The following is an 11,568-nucleotide window of genomic DNA, read 5'->3' as shown; positions in this document are numbered from 1 at the left end:
TACTGTGTGGTTGTTGCAGTAACACTGAGCTAAATGCCTTTTGGATGGTTGTACACTAAAAATAATGTAAAAATGCCTATAAACAACTGTCCCTGCATTAAAAACCTTTCATCATAAAATTACACACAAGATACTCAACCAGTGCATGAATGTTCAAGCGGTACCATTTGCTCCCTTCTGCACAGCTTGCAGCAACACTTCTGGCGCTGCATAGTGAACAGTGAAGCACGGTGTCTTCGTGCTGCCATCCTTTTCCTTGTCAGGCATCAAATGTGCAAACCCAAAATCCACAATCTTAATAACTGAATCTTCAGAAGAATCCTTGAACAAGAGATTCCGTGAAAAGATGTTTAGACACTAAAAATAATGTAAAAATGCCTATAAACAACTGTCCCTGCATTAAAAACCTTTCATCATAAAATTACACACAAGATACTCAACCAGTGCATGAATGTTCAAGTGGTACCATTTGCTCCCTTCTGCACAGCTTGCAGCAACACTTCTGGCGCTGCATAGTGAACAGTGAAGCACGGTGTCTTCGTGCTGCCATCCTTTTCCTTGTCAGGCATCAAATGTGCAAACCCAAAATCCACAATCTTAATAACTGAATCTTCAGAAGAATCCTTGAACAAGAGATTCCGTGAAAAGATGTTTAGATTAGAATGGCCTCGGAGAAGGATAATATCTGAATGGAATAAATTCATACTTTTTATTATAAAGGCCATACAAATGATGGAGATCAATAATATTCCATGCAATAAATTCTTTAAAATAAGCAGATGGAAAATCAATGCAAAAAAACTTCCTTTTTTTACCTTTCCTTTCTTTTCTTTTCTGTCTATCCTCAACACCAACCCTTTTCACCCCTGTCTGGCTTTAGGTCTCCGTGAACACTGATGCTTTTCCTGTGCACGTAGTGAACTGCTGACACCAGGTTCCTCACGACGACCGAAGCCCGAGGCGAGCCTCTGTGAACCTCTCGTGTTTCCTGATCCTCTGAGGCAGCCAGCTCTCCACCTCCAAGGAGCTGCATCACAATGTAGGTGTGTGCCTGTGAAACCAACATGAATTAGATACAGGCATACAATGATTAAATGCAAGGAAAAGAAAATAATATGATCTTAAACTAATTGTTACTTAAACTGTTACTGATAAATCCTGTTGTTTTATATTGTAATTCTACACAGTAAAAATATAGATTTGAAAATATACTTTGTAAAACTCAGTAACTTCCACTACAGCCCATTAAACTAGAACCATGAAAACATCCTTGAAAACCCCAGTAACTTGCACTACAGCCTGTTAGACTAGAACCATGAAAACACCCTTGAAAATCCTAGTAACTTCCACTACACCCTGTTAAACAAAAACCATGAAAACACCCTTGAAAACCCCAGTAACTTCCACTACACCCTGTTAAACAAGAACCATGAAAAACACCCTTGAAAACCTCAGTAACTTCCACTACACCCTGTTAAACTCGAACCATGAAAACACCCTTGAAAACACACACACAGGCAACCCTTTCCCGGCCACACACACACACAAACCCTCTCCAACACACACACACACACACACACACACACACACACACACACACACAAACCCCAGAACACACCATACCTAATTGGCAGTTGCTTTTTCAGTTCCAGTCTTAACACTTCGCATAAACCCTCTCTGTGTAACTGCCATGACCAGGCCCAGGAAGGAAAACTTGCGGTCCTGCGCCAACGAGTCGTAACTATGCTTGTGGTGGGTCGCGAAGATCAGCGTTAACTCCAGGCTGGAATACAGGAACAGGTAGAGGAAGTAAACTCGGCTAAATTGTATTAATTTCATGCGTTCTACAGAGAGAGAGAAAGACAGATGTTTATGAATGAAGGGAGAGGAGGAGGAGGAGGAACGGGAGGTAGTGTGTGTGTGTGTGTGTGTGTGTGTGTGTGTGTATGAATGAAGGGAGAGGAGGAGGAGGAGGAACAGGAGGTGGTAATAATAATAATAATAATAATAATAATAAACGGTTTATTATTTAGGCAGTTGACAAACTGAAAATGTACATAGGGGATGGGGAAAAACTTAACATTAATCCTAAAGGTAAGTCTAATCTAGGAGGGAAATAATATTGATTGATGGCTCGCACCATGGTGGGAATCGCACTGAGTCTGTACCGGTCCGTGCGCGGCGCCTTCAGGGGCGTTATTCTGTTGTGGTGTCTGGTGGCACGGACCGGGCGAGGCGCATCGGGCGGCAGCATGTTTCTGAGACGCGGATGATGCAGTAGTCCCCTTCCAAACTTCTCCAGAGCCTCTCGGTGCCTGGTGGATATTCTGGACAGACTCAGGGTGTGTGTGTGTGTGTGTGTGTGTGTGTGTGTGTGTGTGTGTGTGTGTGTGTGTGTGTGTTTGTGTTTCAGGAGTAAACATAAGGGAATATTTGCTAGTACACACACACACACACACACACACACACACACACACACACACACACACACAATACTACAAACACGAACAAACACACAATACTGAACATACAAACACACACACACACACCTTCTCTGCCCAGGCCCTTGACACAGCTGACGGAGAACAGAGCCCTAGGATTGATCACCTCCCAAGCCTCGGTCAAACTGGCACCGATGTCCCTCCTCCTTCTGCCCTGCAGTGGAAGAACAAGACACAAATCTGACTCACACACGACGAGACAACAGCGAACGTAAACAAACAGTGTTGCCAACTCAGGGAAAGGGAGTTTTACTGTACAAGGGATAAAATACAAGTGAATCACCATGGAAACACCCTTTGAAAACCCACAGTAACTTCCACTACAGCCTTGATAACACTACTTACCCTAGATCACCCCCAAACACCCCTATATAACCCTGAAACACCACCAAGACACCATTAAACACCCCAAAACAAACTATTTACCTCAAAACACTTGCAAAACACTCCCAAAACAAAATTAAACACCCCAAAACACACTATTTACCTCAAAACACTTGCAAAACACTCTCAAAACACCATTAAACACCCCAAAACACACTATTTACCTCAAAAACTTGCAAAACACTCCAAAAACACCATTAAACATCCAAAAACAGACAATTTACCTCAAAACACTTGAAAAAACACCCCCAAAACACCTCCAAAACCCCAATAATACCCAAAAAAAGACAATTTACCTCAAAACACTTGAAAAAACACCTCCAAAACCCCAATAATACCCAAAAAAGACAATTTACCTCAAAACACTTGCAAAATCACCCCCAAAACATCTCCAAAACCCAAAAAATACCCAAAAAAGACAATTTACCTCAAAACACATGCAAAAACACCCCCAAAACACCTCCAAAACCCCAATAATACCCAAAAAACAGACAAAAACAGACAAATATACCCAAAAACAGACAATTTACCTCAAAACACTTGAAAAAACACCCCAAAACACCTCCAAAACACCCCAAAATATCTCAAAACATTCCTAAACACACAAACAGGAGTGTAATGAATTAATAAGTGAAAGAAAGCAAGAGAATGTAAACAAACAGATGATAATGAAAAGAAAAGTGATTTAAATGAGATTGTTAAGATGTTTTGATGGTTTATGGTAAGGAAAATGAGAGAAAGGGTTTGTAATGAATAGAAAGGGTTTGTAATGATGACAGAAAGGAAGGAATAAGAGGAAAAAGTAAAGAAATGAGGAAAGGAAAGAGAAAATGATGCTTTACTCACAATGCACCTCTCTTTAACAACATTCAGAGACACAAGGAAATACAAACAAATTACAAAATAAGCAAAGAAAGAAAAAATGAAAGGAAAAAAAAAATAAGCAAAAATTATACAAAAACAAAAAAAATATACATAATAAAAAAAATAAATGAGACACACACACACACACACACACACACACACACACACACACACACACACACACACACACACACACACACACAAACACACACACACACACACACCTCAGGCAGCGATTCCTGGAAGAAGACAGCAAAGAATATTATGTTAGCCACAGTGAGAGTGCGTGCGTAGACAGCCGAGGCCGCGAATAAGTCACACAGGAGAGCTGAGAGGAATACAAGCCGCTGGTGTTGTGCTTGGAGTAACAGTCGAGGAGAGCAGAAGACACGGGCAGCACCACCTTCAAGCCTAGCAGGTCCAGGATCAGACTGCCGAATAACACCTTGCTTGTCCGTGCGTTCCTCTGTGGGTGTTAGGTTAGGTTAGGTTACGTTAGGTTAAGTGAGGTTAGGTTATGTTAGGTTAAGTGAGGTTAGGTTAAGTGAGGTTAGGTTAGGTTAAGTTACGTTAGGTTAGGTTAAGTGAGGTTAAGTGAGGTTACGTTAAGTTAAGTTAGGTTAGGTTAGGTTAAAATAGGTTAGGTTAAAAGAGGTTAGGTTAAGTTAGGTTAGGTTAGGTTAAGTTAAGTTAGGTTAAGTTATGTTAGGTTAAAAGAGGTTAGGCTAAGTTATGTTACGTTAAGTTAGCTTATGTTAGGTTAGGTTAGGTTAAGTGAGGTCTTTTTTATCTTTTATTTTTTCTCAGTATTTTTTTCTTATTGTACTTAGTTCCCTTTGACCAGTGTCCCTCCTATATATACAAAAAATAAAACAAAATAAATAAATAAATAAATAAAGTAAAACAAGAACATTTTTACGACTTTAAATCATTTTCCCGACACACTTGTGCATGGAGGCAGTGTTGCACGAGTGTTGAGTGACAAATATTGCATCTCAGCTTAGCAACACACACCAACACACACCAACACAACACCCTGCTCACCTTCTCCTTGATGTCCGCAGCCTGTACTGCCCCTCTGTCCCTGCCGTCCACCTCACCACCACTGCCGCCGCCACCGCCATCGCTGCCGCCAACTTGCTTGCCGGATCAGAGGGTTGCCGTTGCTCTGAAAGTTACATTAGGTTTGGTTAAGTGGGGCCGTGGGAAGAGGATGTAGGTTAGGTTAGGTTTGGTTAGGCTAGGTTATGTTAGGTTTGGATAGGTTTCTTTAGGTTAGGTTAGGTTAGGTTAGGTTAGGTTAGGTAAGGCTTGGCTAGGTTAGGCTTGCTTAGGTAAGGTTTGGCTAGGTTAGGTTAGGTTAGGTTAGGTTAGGTTAGGTAAGGCTTGGCTAGGTTAGGCTTGCTTAGGTAAGGTTTGGCTAGGTTAGGTTAGGTTAGGTAAGGCTTGGCTAGGTTAGGCTTGCTTAGGTAAGGTTTGGCTAGGTTAGAATTGCTTAGGTTAGGTTAGGTAAAGTTTGGTTAGGCCAGCTTGGGATTAAGACACGAGATAGCCAGTCTTTGGGAGGAGGAAGCACCAGACACAAGTTAGGGTAGGCTTCTTTGGGTTAGGCTTGGTTTGATTAGGGTCAGCTGAGGAGTGTGAAGCTCCACCACGTTAGGTTAAATTTGAGGTAATATTTTAGTCATTTTCTCTCTCACCACCAAAATTTTCCCACTGTGTAAACTTTGTTAATATTTTTTATCTGAAGGCTACAAAACACATCACTCGCTTTCCATCCCAGACCCCTAAACACCACCCCTTTCTTCCTTCCTTAGCATCAGCCAGCCAGCCTCTTTGGACTTAAATGAAGGAAACTTTTAAACACGTAGATATAATATAACATTTTCTTCTTCACACACACACACACACACACACACACACACACACACACACACACTGCTTCCGTGACGTGGGAGAGTGAGGAAGAGCGAGAAAGAGTTTTATCACCAGCTAGAAGGAAATTACCGCTTTGTTTACATCTGACAAGAGAAAACGCGGCTGTCACTTCTGTCAACGGGTAACTAATACAAAGCTGAGAGAGAGAGAGAGAGAGAGAGAGAGAGAGAGAGAGAGAGAGAGAGAGAGAGAGAGAGAGAGAGAGAGAGAGAGAGAGAGAGAGAGAGAGAGAGAGAGATTGTCATATAACCATTTTATACTCAAGATAATAAAAGACAGCAAGCGTTTAATTATTAATTTTCCAACTTTCTTCGCTTGCCTAAACTTTCTTCCACACTGCTGGTGGTGATGGTGGTGGTGGTGGTGGTCTTCCTGCTTCCCTATTTCGTCCCTCTACATTTGTATCTTAAAAGAAAAAAAGATCGTATTACTGAATCAACACCAATGAACACTTAACCTTACCTAACCTAAAGTGTACCTCTGTTTTTACCCTCTACCCATCACTACAACCTCCAGTACCTTCCCCTGCTAGGACTCCAACACCACAACACCTCGTACAGACCCAGACATCCCACACACGTGCATCTAGAAGCTTCATACATCACAACACACGCTATAACACCCCTGACACGCTTCTACTATCACAGTCCCCCCTTAAACACTCCAGAACCTTTTATTTTACCTCCAGCACACCACTTCTACCCTCAAAGACCCAGTACTTATCTGCAACATGCCTATAACATAGCCAAAACACCTCAAAAGCAACTCCAACCACACTAAAACACCTTAAAACACCTTAAACACTCTTAAACGCACAAAAAACACCCTAAACACATCGAAAGTGCACCAAAATATCCCCAAACACACTTAAAATACTCCAAAACTCACCCAAATGGACTTAAAACGCATCCAAAACACACCGTACCTACCCAAAAAACACTCAAACTCATCCACAACATCCCAAAACACACTTAAAACATCGCAAAACACTGAAAACGGCCCAAAACACACTTAAAACACCCCAAAACACCCAGACTGACATAAAATACCCACAAACGCACCCAAAATTCCCCGGTATCCACACAAAACACACCTAAACTCGTCCATAACATCCTAAAATACACTTGAAACATCACAAAACATTGAAAACAGTCCAAAACACACTTAAAGCACTCCTAAACAAGCCTAAGACACCCCAAAACACACCAGGAACGCTAAATATTGACTCAAACATCACCAAATCCCTAAAACACACACTTCAACACCCTTTCAACACCTCCAGACACACTGCAACACTCCCTAAACACCTCCAGACACACTCCAACACCTCTTAAACACACCAAATACACTGGAAGCACTGTCAGGGAAGACAAATACTACCAAGACAGACAGGGCAGCAGGGAAAATTAAGCTAAATATTGTTTTCTTAGCATTTTTCTGTTTTACCACCTCCTCTATTCCTTCTCCCTTCATCTTCCTCCTCTATTTCTCTTATTTTCTTACTCATTCTAGTCTTATCTACACGTCTGAGTCTAGAAAGACATGGAAACACCAGGAAAACACTGCAAAATACGATAAATATTACCGAGGAGACAGCGGAGCCGATCAAGGTCCCTGGTCCATGATGGCGGCCGTGACGTCACGGCAATTTTACGTACCGTAACGGATTTCATTTCGAAATTGACCCCTCGAAAAAATGGAGCTAGGCTGGAATGCCTTATATATTCTGACTTGATAAATACTTAAACAAATATCCACAATATTAAAACAGCTCTAGCCTGAGTAGTATTTAAAAAATATCCAAATTAAATATGGAAAAAGTGTTGAAATATTCGGCACAATTTAAATCATTGAAAAGTCCACAACATTTGAATTTTTAGGAACGTAAAAAATTTTAAAAAATCTGAACTATCATCTTACACCATCAAAAGTGACCTGGAACAAGAAGTAAACAAATAAAACCGAAATTGTGTAAAAACCAAGTGTTGAACCTAAATACGATTAAAAACCACTGAAAAGTCCACCTATTTTGACTCAACAACAAGATAAAACACTTTAAAACATACAAACAATTTTTTCAAGCAATGAAAAGTTAGTTACAAGCTCAAATAGAGAGACAATAACACAAAAAGTGTTGTAATAACAACTTTTAACAGGACCATAAAACATTTTTAAAGTCCACTTATTTCTCTCAACAGGAACCAAAAAACATTTTAAAAATCATAAGCAATTTTTAGAAATACAAAAGACGTAGTTAGAACGTGAAATAAAAAATCAAGTTTGTCAAAATACTGCTAAAAAAACACCCCGCATTTTCGGCAAGCAACACAAAATTGAACACAACTCAACACAAGCCACGAAAATACTTCTAAAGCAAATAATTATTTTTATAAACCATAAAAAACATGCTATACCAGCAGAATAAAGAAGTTAAGAAAAAAATAAAAAAATATTGGAACCCACAGGTTGAAGCAGGTTGGCAGAGGTAGCCAGGCATCATGGCGGCCCTTGTCAGTGGAGAGAACGGCCGCTATTTTGCCTGTTATTCTTCCATCGTAACTAAATGAGGCAATGGCAGATATATCTAGCTAGCGGATATGAAAGCCTAGTTATGTGGCTCCACTTAGTGACGTGTTAGGCTTACAATAAGTGAGAAATGAAGCAGATATTGGCGGACAAATGGGGAAGGCTGCCTCCACCTCGGCTGATAACATTAGTTAAGTGTATTTTTTTGACGTCTTTATAATTCCTGTCATGGTTAATTAGTAAGAGTTTTGTGGTGGAGGCTTGGAGCGCTTGTGGCACCGTGGAATGCTGAGTCACATCAATATATTCTTAACGAGGTGCAAAAACATGAAATACGAGGCTTAACAATAAATAAACAGTAAGATTAACCACTGACCTGACAGCCCTGTGTTGTTGTGGGTGACACGTACCGCCTATTACATCAGACTGTGCAAATTACCTGGCTGGACAAGTGGTGGGCGAGTTTCTTACCAATATTAGCCTTGGTGGCCCTGTAGGCACCTCCCGGCAGGCACCAAGCTTGAACCAGCACATCCAGGAAGCCACGCCCCTGTCACTGTCTTGTTCTGCGAAAATACATTAAATAACGCAGCAGTTTATGGCACCCTTGGAACAGAGTGCCTTGCTGTTGACGTCCGGTGCTGTGTCGTCCCACATTAAATAAAGCAGCAGTTTATGGCACCCTTTGAACACAATGCCTTTCCGTCTGGCGTGTCTGGCGTCTGGTACTGTGTCATCCCTCCCAGCCTGCTCCGCACAGTACGCACCCAAACACTTTTAGCTTTCAATAACAAGCACCAACTTCTTTTATATTGTACTAAACTAATAGAAAATTAAATATAAAGAATTATAAGCGTGTAAAAATAAATCTCAGGCCATTATAACTGTAATTGTCAAAGTATCTAGACGTTACTGATTGAAGCGCTAAATTCAAACTGGTCCTGGCGGGGCTTACGCTGCAATGTCTCGTCCCTTGTGTGGCGTAATGTGAAATCATTGAAAAACTTGTGTGAATTGAAGGCTTGGCTTAATACTGTGTTATATCTCAGCTTATCATTATTAAGTATTTACCATTTGACGTTAAAAAACAACAATACTTCACAGAGATATCCAAGTATAACAGAGGCTTCCATACTGTAGCTAATGATCAACAGAGAATTACCAGCCTTTCTCTGTGTGTCAAGGAGAGCCCTTAGGGAAACGTTCGTGTGCGTGTGTGTGTGTGTGTGTGTGTGTGGTATGGAAAGATATAATTGCTTAAGTACAGCCTCTCTCTCTCTCTCTCTCTCTCTCTCTACGTATTTTGCCTGTCTGCCCTCGTGTGTGTGTGTGTGTGTGTGTGTGTGTATCTCATTTATTTATTTAAGTTATTTTTCTTCTTCACGCAGATAGTAATTGACGAACACAACACACCACGTGGAGAGAAGCAAGGTGTGGAGTACCCAAGCCTCTCACAGTCCATGCTAGTAGACTCACCCTGCATGTGGAGATCTCCCAAAATGCACGGAGGTTATTCCAGAGCTGCAGGACAGAGTACTTGAGGCCATTGGTGAACAGAAAGCTGAGGTTGAACAAAGGTAGAGTAAAGATTACACTGACATTTGGGACATTGACATTGTTTGTTACCAGTATTATATTGATTCCTTTTATTTCAGCCAAGAATTGATAGCTGCCCAAGGTGTAAGCAAGATTCACAATGATGAGGTCATTGTGACGTGTGCAATGTGTCCACTGGTCTTGGCCTTCCTGACCAAGGCAGCCACACAAAGGAAATTCCACGTTATTGTTGCCGAACGTGCCCCTAAATATGATGCAAGGTGTTTTATGCGTCTCTTTCACGTCATCGTGTCTGATGTGCACAATACATAACACAGGGACTGCCACATGTAGGGGTGATGGCTTCTTGCAGCTTCCTTTATTTTATTATGTTCTTATGTTCTCAATACATCTTTTACTTGTGCAGGGTCACCCAGTGGCAAAAGCTTTATGTACTGCTGGAATTGAGACAACATTAATTCAAGACTCTGCAGTGTTCCCCATCATGTCACGTGTCAACAAGGTCATCAAAGGTCATCGTTGGCACCGAGACGGTGGTGACCAACGGAGGCATTGAGACCTTTGTTGGTGCAGCCTCTCTTGCCTCACCACCAAAGTTTTATTCTGTTTCAGTAAGTTTTATTTGTTAGTCATTATCCTGATACCTCTTTCAGTGGGGCAGTATTTGAAACATATTTACTGTTGCAAATTGAACAGGGAAGGTATCACAAAAGTACATACCATTTTATTCTCACAGAAATTCTTGATTCCAGTTTTTGATACATTCCTTTTCCACATGTTTATTTCGTGTAGGTGGATATACATTCCTCGTGTTGAGTGTTGGATGGTCCTTTCTCAAACCTCAACCTGTTGTTGTCTCATGTGGAGCTAGATACTATCAGATCAGTACCATCAGATCAGTCGGCGGTCCCGTTGATGCCGGATAAGAGGGATTTTACTGTACCCTGTTTATCTTGCACTTAGCTTTAAATAATGGCTGCTGACCATTTAAATCTCTTTTATTTCAGTCGAGGTACTGCACCATCCTACGTGTACCGGCAGCTTAGCAAACTGTACCGTCCCACTTCTTGTGATCTCTAAGGTAACAGCTTTAATCCTTGCAAATAAGGAATAAGAGAAAAGAGACACACCTGCCATTTGTACTGTTATGCTGTAGTGTTCTGTCATTTTTTTCCTCTTTTATCCTAGAACCATTTTTGGTCATTCATGTTTCTAAAAATTATTATACAAAAATGTTGAGCTTAATATGTTTGGTGTAGTTTTTTGTAACATGTGTTATTATTGTTAATGTGTGTGGTTCCCCTCAGGAAGAATGTTGCAGTATTAGCAGTAATGTTACAGCCAATGGAAGTGTCTGTATTGTGCTTTGGTGGGAGGTTAATTTGATGTATTTTTAGAGTTGTGCAGGATATTATAGCAAGCCCTCAAAATAAAGAAAATAACTATAGAAAACACTCCTTGTATTGAAAACACCACTGCAGAGAAATCTCTAATGAAACAGGAAACCCTACATTCAGTACTGTGTGGTTGTTGCAGTAACACTGAGCTAAATGCCTTTTGGATGGTTGTACACTAAAAATAATGTAAAAATGCCTATAAACAACTGTCCCTGCATTAAAAACCTTTCATCATAAAATTACACACAAGATACTCAACCAGTGCATGAATGTTCAAGCGGTACCATTTGCTCCCTTCTGCACAGCTTGCAGCAACACTTCTGGCGCTGCATAGTGAACAGTGAAGCACGGTGTCTTCGTGCTGCCATCCTTTTCCTTGTCAGGCATCAAATGTGCAAACC

At 40.9% G+C, this 11,568-nt stretch overlaps 2 long non-coding RNA genes across 10 annotated transcripts; one reads left to right on the top strand and one right to left on the bottom strand.

Annotated features, from left to right (window-relative positions):
- Positions 1-695: 695 nt before the first annotated feature.
- LOC135114161 (uncharacterized) lies at positions 696-8,978 on the bottom strand. Of its 8 annotated transcripts, none has more exons than XR_010275301.1 (8): positions 8,590-8,959; positions 6,007-6,092; positions 4,794-4,917; positions 3,974-4,215; positions 2,550-2,655; positions 2,141-2,315; positions 1,624-1,783; positions 696-1,051 (listed from the first exon to the last, which is right to left on the bottom strand). It is a non-coding gene; the product is annotated as an uncharacterized LOC135114161 (long non-coding RNA). The 8 variants fall into 8 exon arrangements; XR_010275299.1 differs by having other exon boundaries at positions 8,685-8,959; XR_010275302.1 differs by lacking the exon at positions 6,007-6,092 and having other exon boundaries at positions 8,685-8,978.
- Positions 8,835-11,222, top strand: LOC135114186 (uncharacterized). 2 transcript variants are annotated; one of them, XR_010275423.1, is made up of 5 exons: positions 8,835-8,972; positions 9,602-9,790; positions 9,869-10,030; positions 10,177-10,381; positions 10,778-11,222. It is a non-coding gene; the product is annotated as an uncharacterized LOC135114186 (long non-coding RNA). The 2 variants fall into 2 exon arrangements; XR_010275422.1 differs by having other exon boundaries at positions 10,177-11,222.
- Positions 11,223-11,568: the final 346 nt, after the last annotated feature.

The sequence above is a fragment of the Scylla paramamosain genome, chromosome 27 (genome assembly GCF_035594125.1).
Source record: "Scylla paramamosain isolate STU-SP2022 chromosome 27, ASM3559412v1, whole genome shotgun sequence".
NCBI lineage: Eukaryota > Metazoa > Arthropoda > Malacostraca > Decapoda > Portunidae > Scylla > Scylla paramamosain.
This window is presented reverse-complemented; position numbering and strand designations above follow the sequence as displayed.